This window comes from Sarcophilus harrisii, chromosome X (assembly GCF_902635505.1).
Source record: "Sarcophilus harrisii chromosome X, mSarHar1.11, whole genome shotgun sequence".
Classification (NCBI taxonomy): domain Eukaryota; kingdom Metazoa; phylum Chordata; class Mammalia; order Dasyuromorphia; family Dasyuridae; genus Sarcophilus; species Sarcophilus harrisii.
Window position 1 is genome coordinate 47,940,967 of NC_045432.1, and position 13,923 is coordinate 47,954,889.

Below are 13,923 nucleotides of genomic sequence, written 5' to 3' on the forward strand. Positions count from 1 at the left end.
CAAAAATGGTTTGCGCAAAGGTACAGAGATGGGAGTCACAGGGAATATTTAAGAGGTAGACAGTAGACCAGTTTGCCTGGAGCATTGTGAGTTCAGATGGAAATAAAAAGAGATGCCACTGGAAAGATAAGGCTGCATGAGACTGTAGAATTTCCTGAATGCTAAGCAAAAGAGTCTGAACTTTATTTTAGTCAGTAGGTAAGAGTGGATGGCAGCAAGTGGGGCATAGGTCACTAGGCAACATTCAGAGGTCGGCTCCATGCTCTGTGGCCCTTTCTAAAGTGGGTTATAAGCAGTGTTCCTATGACAGACTGGATCTTCCCCAGACCTGAAACCACTTTGTCCATTCAGACATGGCTGAATTCCAATTGGTTATGGCTTTGCTTTGTGACTGTGAATGACATTACTTATTAGCGATGAAGTAGCTATTTATTGTTTCACAAACTCAGAGTCTTAAAAGCTAATTAATCAATTTGTTAGATGGAAAAAGATAATATTGTACCTCTTTAAGTGCTTAACAGCTACTTTTCAATACTGCAAGACAACCAGGTAAATTTGTAAATGGCTTGTTTAAACGGGATGTTTTTAGTATTCAGAGGCTGTGAGTTGGATAACTATTTCAGTGGTAGCCTCTTTGTTGCCCTGGAAAACTTGTTCCACTAGAAGTTATGGAATCATAGATTTAATTCAGGGCTAGAAGGGATCTAAGAAGCCATCCAGTCCAACTTCCTCTTTTATATATAAGTGGGGAGATTGAGGCTCAGAAAGATGTGCCTTGTGCAAAGTAATAAAGTATCTGAAATACCTTTTCCTTTATACCATTCTGACCTGGCCTCTTGCTACCGACTTCAGATGTGGGCCTTAAATTTTACACCTGTAAAATGAACATAATGTCCTTGAACTACATTTTCCCCAGGTTATGAAGATGAAAATGACACATGGGACAACATGGTACGGGAGCCAGAGACCAGTTTAGGAGCCAAGAATAAGAAATGGACAGAACACTGCCCTCTTGGATTCAGGTACCACCAGCATGTCCTGTGCCCATGGGTTAGTTCTTTCCTCACTCTGGGGAGGGACAGATTCCTGTTTTATGCCCTCTCCATAGCCCAATATAGTAGTATTGGGATGAGATATTAGGTACTATCTGTGATAGAATTTGCCCTCCTCAGAAGAAAAGGATAAAAGTAATGGGACCACAGGTTAAGCACTGGAAGGGACCTCAGAAGATGTCCAATCCATCTTGTCCTCACTTTACACAGGAGCAAACTAAGGCCAAAACAGTTTTCCCATGATTCTATTTTTAATATCATATTTTTTGTTTGTCTATTTATCTATTCATTCCTTCATTTGTTTATTTATTGGACCAGAAAGATATGGATTCAAATCCCGCCTTAGACACTTACTGGCTGTGTGACCCTGGGCAAATCATTTAATCCCTCTCTGCTTCAGTTGCCTAGTCTATAAAATGGGAATAATGATAGCACCTGGGGCCACTGGACTGAAACAACTCAATAACAACAACAAAAACCACCAAAGAGCTGGTTGAAGGTTCAAATCAGAGAGTGTATATTTACATTAAAAGGAACACTTTTGGACCCACAGGGGCTGGGATACTAAATCGCTCCTTTATCCCTTAAGGAGACTCTCTGCTCAGAATCCAGTCACATGGTCTGGATCAGGTTATATTCTAGAAAGTCTGGTCTCTAAAGAGAAGAGATTGGCTCCCTTTTCTCACAATTTTGTGCTTGTTAACCCCTCTCTCAGAATGGGGGTGGGAACGATTACTTATAGCTTAGATATAGGCTCAGAGGAAGGGTTTTCTCAAAGAGGGGGGAGTAAGAAGATATTCATTTCAGATTCTGAATCAGCTATGAGATCCGAATTTTGCCCCACCCCAAAATAATGATAAATGTTCTATCAGGACACAGATGTGAGGGGAGGTCCCTACTTGAGGTGAGGCACAGGGTTCCTTGTCCGGTCTGGATTTCTACGAATGGATTCACAGTCCCAAGCTTGTCCATGCTCTGTGTAGCTGGAAACAAATAGTCCCAGCTTGGTGCCCTCGATTTATGGTTTTTTTTTATAGGAAGGAAGATAGATTCAAAGGAGTCCTTGGTTGGGTCAGAGCAAATAAGGCTGGTTCTTTGGACGCTGACTGGGAACATCACAGACGCAGTTATTTAAGAGTGATGCATCAATCGCTATTAATAAAGCACAAAGGTTCCCGAACTCTATGGTCCCATCAGGGAATGGGGTCGTAATGGGAGGCAGAGTGAGGAAAATGAGGGGGGAGGAGAGGAATACATGGAGTCACTTCTATAGCTGGTGTAGCGTTGAGAGTCCTTAAGCAGCATGGACTTGTGGAAGGGGGAGGAATACTCAAAATCCAGGTTTTGGGGTCCCACTTACAGGGTTGTGGGGTTGAGAGATGGCTTCATTCTTATCCAGACCACCTTGGGGTTTTCTCATTAACATATTAGTAGTATCTCAAATTTATCAGTGCCAGCTAAAAGGATCTCTTTTAGGATATCCCATAATTAATACAACAGTTCTCTAGTTTCACTACACATGTCTAGGATTTATCTGTATCTTGCAAACTGAGAGATCATGATTGGGACAGACAGGCCATTATATTGGAGTCTAACTGACTTCTCTTAATTTAGTACATAGTCCCTGAATGTGACCTTAATTAAATTAGGGCAGTTTTTCCAAGTTGCATCTATGGTCTCCTTTATACTCTTCATTCCTATTTATTGGTACTTTATCCTGGTTACTTGTATGTCTACTTAGTAACTGGTATGGTCGAGATACCATAACAAGATACAATTTCAACACGATAAACATAAACAGTAACAGAACCATTTGCAGTAGGATTTAATAACAATTCTTATCAATTATCTTGTTCGAGGCAGATAGTTAAGCCTCATCAGAACATAAAGTAATTTGCGGGATTGTTGACTGGACATTTTACGATTCACCTTGGCCCTGAGCTGGCTCAACGATTCTTGGTGCATATTTTTGGGCCAACAGACCCAAGCTTGGGTCAGTCTTCTTCTTGGTGGGCTTTGGTGATGAAGAAATATTTCTTGTCACCAGGGTAGTTTTACTCAGTGGACCTAAGATTTCTGACCCCCTCAAACTCACAGGGCTACCTCCAAACCCAAATATAACCAGCTTAACAGCAAGCTAGATTATCTTCTGAGGAGAGAAAACACAAAGGGGAAAATGCAACCATGGCTTCCCGTACAAGCAAGCTCCCCTAAGTTCATCATGCTCTGTGTGGAACAAATGGCAAGAAAAAGGGGATTCCTTCTCTCCTCCTCTCTCTCACTTCCAGAAGTCTAGAGATAACGCGCATTGCTTGCTACAGAAATTGAAGCAAAAAGACTGTGCTAGATAGAGGCTGTCTCTCCTTTTAACTGAAAAACACCCTCTCCTTTTATTGTCACTGGACAGGGAAAGAGCAAAGGATCATTCAGGGTTTGTCTCCTCAAATTAAAACCCTCAGCACTGGGGTGCCACATGATGGGAGCAGTTCCCAAAGTACCCATGTAGTAGGTCAGAACCAAGAAGGACAGCTCCGAGCCTGCTCTCCAGGATGGTTCCAATAGGTCAATTTTTAAACCTTAAGGCCTTATTCTATAAATGTCACATTTGTTTTTAGGGTATTTTGTGGACCCCAAAGAGTCACGAGGCTAATCTTTTCCCTATTAGTTCCCCCTTCAGGTTGTTATGAAGAAAGCATTTTGTATTCCACGTAGTCCTTTGGAAATTGGAGCTCTTCTTATTAGTATTCTTTCTTATTCTATTCAAAATACTAAGTGCTTTGTGAATTAAAAATCTATTACATGGCAGCGAGAATGTGACCAGCTAGGCAGGGCCATTTTGACAAATAAATTTAACATATTTAATTAAAACACAATTAGATCATACAATCTACTTAATTTGAAAGTTGGAATAGTATTCAATAAATTGATTACTTGACAGTTTGTAAAGCCCATGTGCAAAAAAAAAAAAAAAAATTACAGCTGTGTTAGACTTAGAGGAAATGAGCCATGCACCCAGTAGAAAGGAAAAAGAGCAATGAATTTGAAGGCAGACCACTGGGGTTGAAGTCTTCTTTCTGACACTTACCTCCTGGGTGGTTTTGATCAAGTCAATTCTTCTTTTAAGGTCTCAGTTTCTCTCTCTGTAAAATGAACAGAAGTTTAAATGGGAGAGGGGAAGGCTTAAACTAAAGAGTCTCTCAACTCTAATATTTTATCATTCTGCTTAACTACTATAGCACCCTTCACCCCATTTCGGAACCTCTAGGTCCTCATTGCTATCTGACCTCTTCCCTGTGCTGTCCCACCCAAACCTGTTTGCCATGTTCTGGAGTTTTCTTTTCTTTTTTTTGGGGGGGGAGGGGATTTAATCATTTTATTAACAAGCCATTTCTTTTACACCAAAGACAAAACACTTTATCAAGGGTTTCTTGGTATTTATGAGGGGGGAGACAGTGTGAAAGGAAAAAATGGATGGCGCTTGACAAAAATCAAAGGAGGCAATCCCTTATGATATATGTTGGAGACTTCAAAACATATCCTCTTATAGCCCAAACCCTTTCCTCATTCCCTCAGGACCTTGTAAAGTAACAGAATTCCTTCTGTTAGTGAGCAAACCACCCCCTCTCTTATTGTTCTCATCAGTACCATGTGAGAATTAGAGTAGGTGACCTCTTATCTACTAATATTTTTTCCTTTCTTTACAGGTGGCACTTTGAACCAAATCAATATGCATTTACACCAAATGATAATTGGTGATTATTTATTTTACAACAAGATGATGATGAGTCCTTTAAAAAACAAAGAAACTACAAACCCCAAGATTGGTTGATGATAGAAGCAGAATCCGTAAAGATCTTGTCCATTTCCTGTGACACCAATTTTTCTGGTTCTTCAAATGGGAACATGGCCCACCTGCATCTATTAAGGAGAGAACCCAGTCTCCCAGACATGAATGTTTGTTCAAGTCTGAGATTGAGCTTTTAGCTTTCAGGTCCTCTCCAGTCCGTACATGAAGGTCAGAACTCCCTTCATTCATCATGCCCTTTCTCCATTAGAAAAATCCTAACTTCCCAGAGGGGAAGGACTCTCTCTATTATCTTCCTGTAGTAAGAACATAAAAATGGGGGCTTGATGAAAGCTTTTTGGTGGTGAAGACTCAGAGAAGGAACAGATAAAATGGTCTCTCTGGATAAGTATGAATTAGATTTTAAGCAAACCGCCAAGGTTTATTTTGAGTTTTATTGATTTTTTTGTCTTTACATCAAATTCAGTTTTGAATATACTTCTCAACCTTCTCTTATCTCTTTTTACCAGAGATTAATAAAGAAAAAACAGTTCCCCTTCAAAAAACCCAAACCAAACCAGACTGATTGTGTCTGTCAACATATGACTCATTCTATACCTGTAGTCCATCACTTCTCCATTTAATGGATGAAGGCTGACTCTTTTCTCTTTCTTTTCTTCTCTTTCTTTCTTGCAAAAGAAGTGGTTGATATTTTTTCCTTTTCTGGGAAGGCTGTATTCCATCATTCAAGTGATAGAACATCAAAAAGACCCATGGCTCAAAAAAGGATTATCCCCGCAAGGAGGTATATGGACGCTGTTGGCCAGGCAGCCTAGGAAAAAATATATGTGGGTACAAACGGCTCCTTATCTTGTTGCTACTACAGTGCAAGGGTTTTCACTGGGCTTCAAGGTTAGATTTTAGGGAGTCTACAAATGAAAAAAAAATAGAGAGCTGTATTACAATATAACTGGTCTCCTCTGGGACCCCTTTTAACAAAATGCATTGAAAGACCTGATTCTGAGAAGAGGTCCACGAGATAGCCAAAGGGGCCCTGCCTCCCCCTCCCAAAGGCTGAGAAACCCCAAGACGGAAGGTGAGAGTGCAGTTCTTGAGGTCAAGACTCACTCCTTAGGGGTTGTGTGCCCCAGAACAGATCATGTTTCTTCTGTGAAGGGAGAATTTTCTCCTCTAGAAAATGAAGGAGTTTATCTCAGTGACTCCTGAGGCCCCGTCACAACTCCAGAGTCTCGGCTTCCTCTGTTCTACAGAGTAACCTCGCTCTCAATCTGTCTCGAGACAGAAGAAGCAAGGCCAGACGGGAAGGAGACCCCTCACTTGCCCTTCCCCCAAGGGGGGGCCTCAGGAGCACCAGTGAACGTTGCTCCTAGGAATCAGAAAGAGGCAAGGGGTGGGGCTGGGCGCTCCCTATTGGTTCCATGGGAGTAAATGAAGGAGGGCGGTGAGGAGCCTGCCTTCCAAGGTCCCCTCCAGGTGGCACTGTGGCCATACCTCAGATGGCTGTCCTCTAGGATGACCAGATTCAGACACCCACCCTAGCACCAGGAGGGACTTAAAAGGCCATGGAGGCTGAGCTTCTCGTTTTAGAGAAGAGAAAATTGAGGGTCATGAAAGGGGTCCCTCACGGAATCCTAAATCTAGAGTTGGAAGGGACCAACCCACTCTCATTTTGCAGACGAGGAAACCGAGACCCAGGTTGACGTTGCTATAAGGAGTTTACAACAGATCTCTAGTGAAGGATTCCCGGGTGGGCTTGGAGTCACCATTATCTGTCCGACACATTGCCCCTATGACCCTGGGGCAAAACTCTTCCTCTCTCTGAGTTTCTTTTCCTGCATCTGCAAAATGGGTACAGTAATGTTTGCCTGTGCAGAAAATGTGGTGCAGTCTTTAATTGATTATTTATCTATCTGTGGGAGTTACTACCCTGGCTTAGGCACCCCTTGTGGTGTGCCCAGCGCAGACAGAGGTACATCAAGTCCAATCCACAAACAGAGATAGCACTCTCAATTATGTAGACAGAACAAAATGCATTTTGTCAGTCTTGCCATAATCTGTAGCTCAGGATAATTTAGGTCACATTTATTGAAGAGCAAGAGGTCTGGTTCCTGTCTTGCATCAGCAGTTATATCTTAAGATTTTTGTGACTTGGAATCATTGATATTAATGAAGAATTTCTAAGGTACACAAAAAAAAAAGACAGGGAAAAATTCACCATGACTTTTCTTTATAGTATTTCCTCTACTTAATCATTTCCTGTGATCTTTATTTGCGAGGGACTACAATTCTGCAAAATTAAATACCCACGAGGTGGAACAGAAATTCAAGAAAAATAGTGTTTTTTAAAATTTTTTCATTCTTATAGACTGTAAGTTTAGGTAAAAGTTTTTATTCGGACCAAATAAACTAATATAATATTAATGAGGAGGGAGAACTATTCATGTCTCTGGCATACTGGTTTTATAACCCCGAGCAAATCATTTAACCCCTCAATTCTTGTTGCATAGTCGTTCTGACTCTTTGTGACCCCATTTGTGGTTTTCTTGGCAAAGACAGAGAGTGGTATACCATTTCTTTCTCCTGTTCATTTTACAAAGGAGAAAGTTAAGACCAACAGGGTGAAGTGACTTGCCCAGGCACATCCATCTAGAGAGTATCTGAGGCTGGATTTAAACTCAGAAAGATGAGTCTTCCTGACTCCAGACCCTGCTTTCTATCGATGGAGCCACCTAGCTGCACACCACTTCCCCATCTCAAAATTTAGACAAATCTCTAAGACTTCAAGTAGTAGAAAAGGAGCCAATATACAAAGAGAGGAGTTGTCACAGTGGGAAGTTCCTTATACTAGTGAAATTGCAGGTTCATTCCCTATCCATCACTCAAATATGTCAACTAGATATGATATTAGTTAATTACTCTTCAATTAGATATTATTTATTTACTAGTTCTAACTTACTTATACATGAGAGCCTTAAAGTGACTCTGAAAGATTATTTTTCTTGCCCAGGGTCACACTGATATTAAATACCAGAGAGAGGATTCGAACTCACTTCTTCCTGGTCCCAGATCCCACACTCTGAACTCTCCCACGGTATTTATTGTTCATTTTTATTGGCCATAAAAACAGTCATACAAAATGTTTCCCGAATTTCATTTTACAGGCAGTTGTATCAATGCTCAAGTAACTTTTTCTCGTTACATTATGCTGATGACCTAAATACCTTCTCTTTTGGCCTCCTCTTTCAAACGAGAAGTTTGGTCTAGAGGATCTCCAAGACTTGTTTTTCAAAATGAAGAGGCAGGTTAACTTTTCTTGAGGGTCCCTGCTGACTTGCTCTGAGTTCATTTTTCCTTCTGGCACCCAGAATCTTCATCTGATTAACATGCCTAGTCTTAGGAAACTCATTCACATTCAGGAATAAAGAACTGATAACAGCTTAAAGTGTAAATGACTGATAGAATTCTTCCATTCCTTCCTTTCCATATATGGAACACCTACCCCACCCCGGGCCCATCTTGTGGAGTTGTACCTGAAACAGGGATTAAAGCCTCAACTAGAAAGAAAATAGTTTATATTATGGATTTCTAGGTCACATTTGTCCAATCGGAGAGATTTGGAAGGAGAGCTTTCCATCATAGTAATCATTGACATTTATAGAGTGTCTTCAAAGCATTTTATAAATATTCTCTCTCCTTTAATCCTCACGAGTCCCTATAAAGTAAACTCTATAGATATCATCTTCATTTTTTTATATGAGCATATAGAAGCCCAGAGAAATGAAATGACTTTCTTTGCTATGTGGACATGTCAGAAATGGGATTCCAACCCTTCTTTTCTACAACAACCATGTGGAAATAACAGCATCTAAACAGCTTGATTTGACCCCTGCCTAAAGCTGTCGCTCTGTTTCCCAGAAGGAACTTTGCCATCCTAGATAGATACTGTGGCCACATGTGTCCTCACAGGCCGATGCTCAAGTATCATCAGTATCCTGTAATCATAAACGAAGGCACCTAAATACAAAATAAATATCAAATGAGAATGTATCTTTAATCTCCTTGTGCATTTTAACTCTTATTCTATCTGTACTATAGAGGCAGTCAGGAGGCATGGTGATAGAGCTCTAGGCTGCAGTTAGGAGTATGAATTCAAATCTGACTGCAGACACTAGCTGTTTGACTTTGCGAAAGCCATTTGGCCTTTGTTTGCCTCAGTTTGCTCAACTGGAAAATGGAGATAACCATAGCACCCACCTGCCAGGTGTGTTGTGAAGGTTAAAGGAGAAAATATTTGTAAAATCCTTAGCACAGTGCCTGACACATAGTAGACTCTTAACCAATGCTTTTTTCCTTCCTTCCTTCCTCTCTCTACGTGCAGAATACCCTTCGGAGGGCTACTTTTTCCCATTGCCACTTGTACTGGCAGGCAGGCATCCCCAGAGAGTGGCTGAGGAGCTGGCGTTTTTTCTTGTGAGTCTATAGCTCATATGTCTCCCCCCCGCCCAATATCTATTAACCAGCTGATGTCAGTGAACTGGTTTTTGACTTGTAAATATTTTTAAATATATTTTTATTTCATTACATATTTCCCAGTTACATGTAAAACATTTTGGACATTCACTTTTTGAGATTTTGAGTTCCAGATTCTTTCCCTCCTTCCTCCTGCCCGTCTCCCTCCTTGAAAAGATGAGCAATTTTTCAGTAGTCTTTTATAAAGGCATGTTTACTGAGAAGGTAGAGTAAGCAAAAATATACTAACTCATTCTCCCCAAACAGGAGAATGATTCTCTTCTCTGCACACTCCTGGTTCCTGGGAGGGAATACATAGACTTAGAATATAAAGACACTAAGATACCAGGGTAGGGGACATAGATGTCTAAGAAAGATCTGGCCCTGAGAATTCCTTTTGTTCTTTGCCGAGTCCTTAATACTTCTGTGGCAAGCCAGGAGATGAGGCATTCCCTCACTCAAATGGGCTCGCTACTTGCAAGATGCAGCGTCTAGATTGCCAGCATTCTCCTGCTGAGCTGGGTTAGGCCCTTCTCCCCTCAGTGGACTTAACTGCTGCCACTGGCTCTGGTTGCTAAGGGAACCTCTGATAGCTCTTCAGGCCTTTTGCAATTCACAGTCATAACCTGGTCTGTTCTGTCTCTGTGTTTTTTTTCACCTGAGATCAGAGAAAAAAATAAACACAGAATCAAAGAAATAGAGGTGCCATGCGTTTATGACTCCATGGCAACCAGGTGGGAGACGGGGCCTTATGCCCCTTTTCCCACCTTGTGGCCCATACTAATTCTTACTCAAAAGATGGCAGGGAAGAGGGAAGTGCAAAAAAGGGCAGAGGCAGGAGAGTATTGATCCTTTTGGATATCAATTCAGTTCAAGCTCTGTCCAGCAGCACACAGCACCAGCCCCTTGATCACTGAAGGCTAGAATAAGGTTTACCGATTCTTCTTTGTGATGGACTGGTAACCGACTGGCAGGCTCCGAGGACTGGTTTCTTTGGCCAGTCACCCATTCATTATACAGTCATTCAAATGATGTTCAACCTCATGGAAATTTAAAAATTCCAAATATGAATACAAATGACTTTTGTTAATATTGACCTTCTTTTGACATTTTCTTTCTTTGTTTCTTTTTTTGCAGGGGCTTTTGTCTAACTACAAATCTGTAATCTCTACTCTCTTAAAAGGTAGGATTCAAGTTGGAAATTCCTGAAATTTGATTCCAGTTCTACTGATCACATTTGTATGACAATTGAAAAGTAATATTCCACCTCTGGACTTCAGTTTCCTCATTTGTAAAATGAGAGGGTCAGACAGGATGATCTCTCATGTCCATCTGTTCTAGCTCAGATGCTTGATGGATCTGTGTTCCTACGTAGATGGAACACATAATACTTTGTTATATTAATTATTATATTATTATTAATTATATGTTAATTATATCATTCTATTAATAATGTCAATAATAATAGTAATAATTATAGCTGACGTTTATAGGCTTTCATGTTTTTCAAAGCACTTACATGATTTAATTTAAACTTTAAAATTCTGTGAGCTAATTTTTCTTTAGACCAGAGGCCTGCGATTTCATTGGTTTTGTTGTGGTTGCTGCTTTTCATTTGTTTTGTGTTTTTTCAGTTGTAGCTGACTCTCCGTGAGCCCCATTTGAGTTTGGTTTTTTTTTTTTTGGCAAAGATACTGGAGTGGTTTGCCATTTTCTTGCCCAGTTCGTTTTATATATAAAGAAACTGAGGCAAACAGGGTGGGTGAAGTGAAAGCCCATCTAACTGCCCATTCGTTGATATAAGGAGCTCTATATGAGGAATTTTCTTTGTCAGTGCACCTTAATAGCTTCAGAGATGCATGGGACACTGAGAGGCTGAGGGCCTTAGCCCGGTGTCACACTGCCAGCACGCGTCAGAGTTGAGACTTGAACCCAGCTTTTCCTGGCTCTGAGGCTGGCACTCTGGCCCACTGCACCATGCTGTCTTTAGAAAAGTAGTCCTAGCAACATGACTGTAATTTTACACGTTCAAAAAATGACTTTCTGAGAAGTGACTTGCCTGTCACAGCGAGATCCGGACATGGGGTTTGAATTTAGCTCTTCCTGACTGCAAATCGTGCATTCTATTACTCTAATTAGGAAGTACGGCTATTGATTCCAACAACCTGTTTTTAACAAAGTATTTGTTTCAACCTATTGTACTGAGGCAAATTTTCCCTGTGTCTCTAATTACAAAAAGAAGCTATTCTGGCTCCTTTGGATTTGTCATTAGTCACTGAAATTACTTTTTTCAGACTTCCTTGATTGCTGTCTCAGGCATAACCCCTGAATGTTTTTCATAATTCCTAATGAGACTTGCCATTGCCTGTAGAGGAAAAGCAGAGGAAAAGGGAAGGGAGAAAATCGGGGTAGACTTCTAGACCATATTCAATCCAATCAAATAAGTGGGTAGCTAATCAGTTTGACCTATCATTCTGGATGGAATAGCTTTAGAATAATTCTTCTTGAGATAAGAATGGCAAAATACTGGAAGAGTTCAAGAATCATATAATCTTACTTTTGGAAGGTCATCACACAGTGTGTTTATTTGGAATCAGCCAGAATAGAGCCGGAGCCTTATCCCTGAGGGGGAGTTGGGAAAGTTCCAGCAGTTGAGTTGGAGGAGGTACCATTCAAGAGGCTCAGGCATAGCCGAGTTATCTGATTGGAGAGAAACAGGGCCGAATGCAGGGTTTTCTGATGATGGAGATCTAGTAATCGATGCAGGTGAACCAGGGCCAAGGATGCAGGGAAGAGCAAGCTGGGCTTAACAGCTGCCTGTATCCAGAGTCTGAATTTGTCTGAGGAGATTGCTATGATTTCTAGGTGTTTTTATTTAAGGGGCCGCCCTCCCCACTCCCCGTGCCTCTGAAAGCCCCTATCTAGGGCCAGTCTGGATACACAATGTCGGGAACCCAAAATATATCCATATATATATATACACACACGCATACTATATCAAGAACAAAATGTTCTTGATAATAATAATCCTAGAACAAAATAAGAAAATAGCAACTTTCCCTCTGAATGAGTTAAAAGTGACAATAATATCTGGTAGTACTTTAAGGTTTACACATCAGCTAGTACATGTTGTCTCAATCCTTTGGTTATATTTTCGTACAGAGATGTAAGGTCTTTTGTCAATATAGACATTGTCAGCATGCAGTGAATAGGCAAATATGCTATTTTCTCCAAATATCTTTAATTTAGCATTCTTTCCTTTAATCTCCTGGAAGCCCTGTCCCTCTGAAGTAGCCAGCTTCTCTTGCTGCCTCCATTAACAGCCTCGAGACAGAGCTTCACTGAAAAACACCATAAACAGCCCTCAGGCTCAGGGCTTCATTGGCTTTCTGAGGCAGCAATTCTTCTGTTCCCTCTGCATCAATGACGTCTGTCTCCTTTATAGACAGATGTGCTGCGAGGTTGACAAGGACAGGAAAACCTTCTTTAAAAGAAAAAGAACATCTCTCTAGACTTAAGCAAGCCTAATAGAAACCCACATTGTAAATGTACTTTCATTCTGAAGGGGGAAGATGTATCTGTGCTAGTCTTATTCATCTGTAGTTTTGAGGAAAGGACAGTCCGGCCTCAGTTCTCCTAAATATATGTCTTCAAGTAGAAAGACTTGTAAATCTTGCTCTAAAAGAGCTTATTCCTTCAGATGGCATATTGGAAAACAATTAAATCTGGACTCAAAAGTTCTGCGTTTCTTTCTGGGCTCTGATACTTATTTGTTATAAGAATATAAGTAAGTCAGTTTGTCTCTGTGAAACTCAGTGTCTTTATCTGTAAAATGGAGATAACATTATCGATTTGTGGATCAAAGAGCAAAACTAACCGTTCAGTCAAGAAGGTTCTAGAACTTGGGGATGCTTGGGGATTTTAAAAGGCAGAAAAGAGAGCTTTGGGTTCAAATTCCAATTCTGACCATGGGCCAGATTCTTTGCCTTCCTAGGGCTAAGCCTCCTCTTCTATAAGATGAGGATAATAATTAGCACCTCACCAAGTTCTTGCAGGATTTGGGTGAGAGAAGGTATGCAAATGCTTATTAAATGCCAAATGATAGCACAAAACAACATAAATTACTTGTGGAGATTTTTTTTAATGCTCCTATGTATACTCAGGAATAGGGAATGAGCCCCTTTATTTAAGGAACTGAATCCTGAAAAATGAAATTTAGGAAATCTGTCATTTATAGGTATACAGAGCTCTTGGTGTGGAAATTCCTTCCATCGATGAAGATCATTGATTTTTTTTCTGTAATTTCTAGTCTTAGACAATTGTTTTGGCTACTAAAAGATGAAATGACTTTGTCATGGTAACAGAGCCAATATGTATCAGCCAAAGGAATGAAACCCATAACTTCCTGATTCTGAGAAGATTTATTTCTATTGTGCCAGGGTGCTTCTTAGATATTTTCTTAGTCACTGTATTTCTTAGTTGCAAATTTTGGGGTGAGAGTATAAAGTACTTTGAAGGTATCTGCTACTCTTAGAGAAAGAAGAATATGGTAGCTAG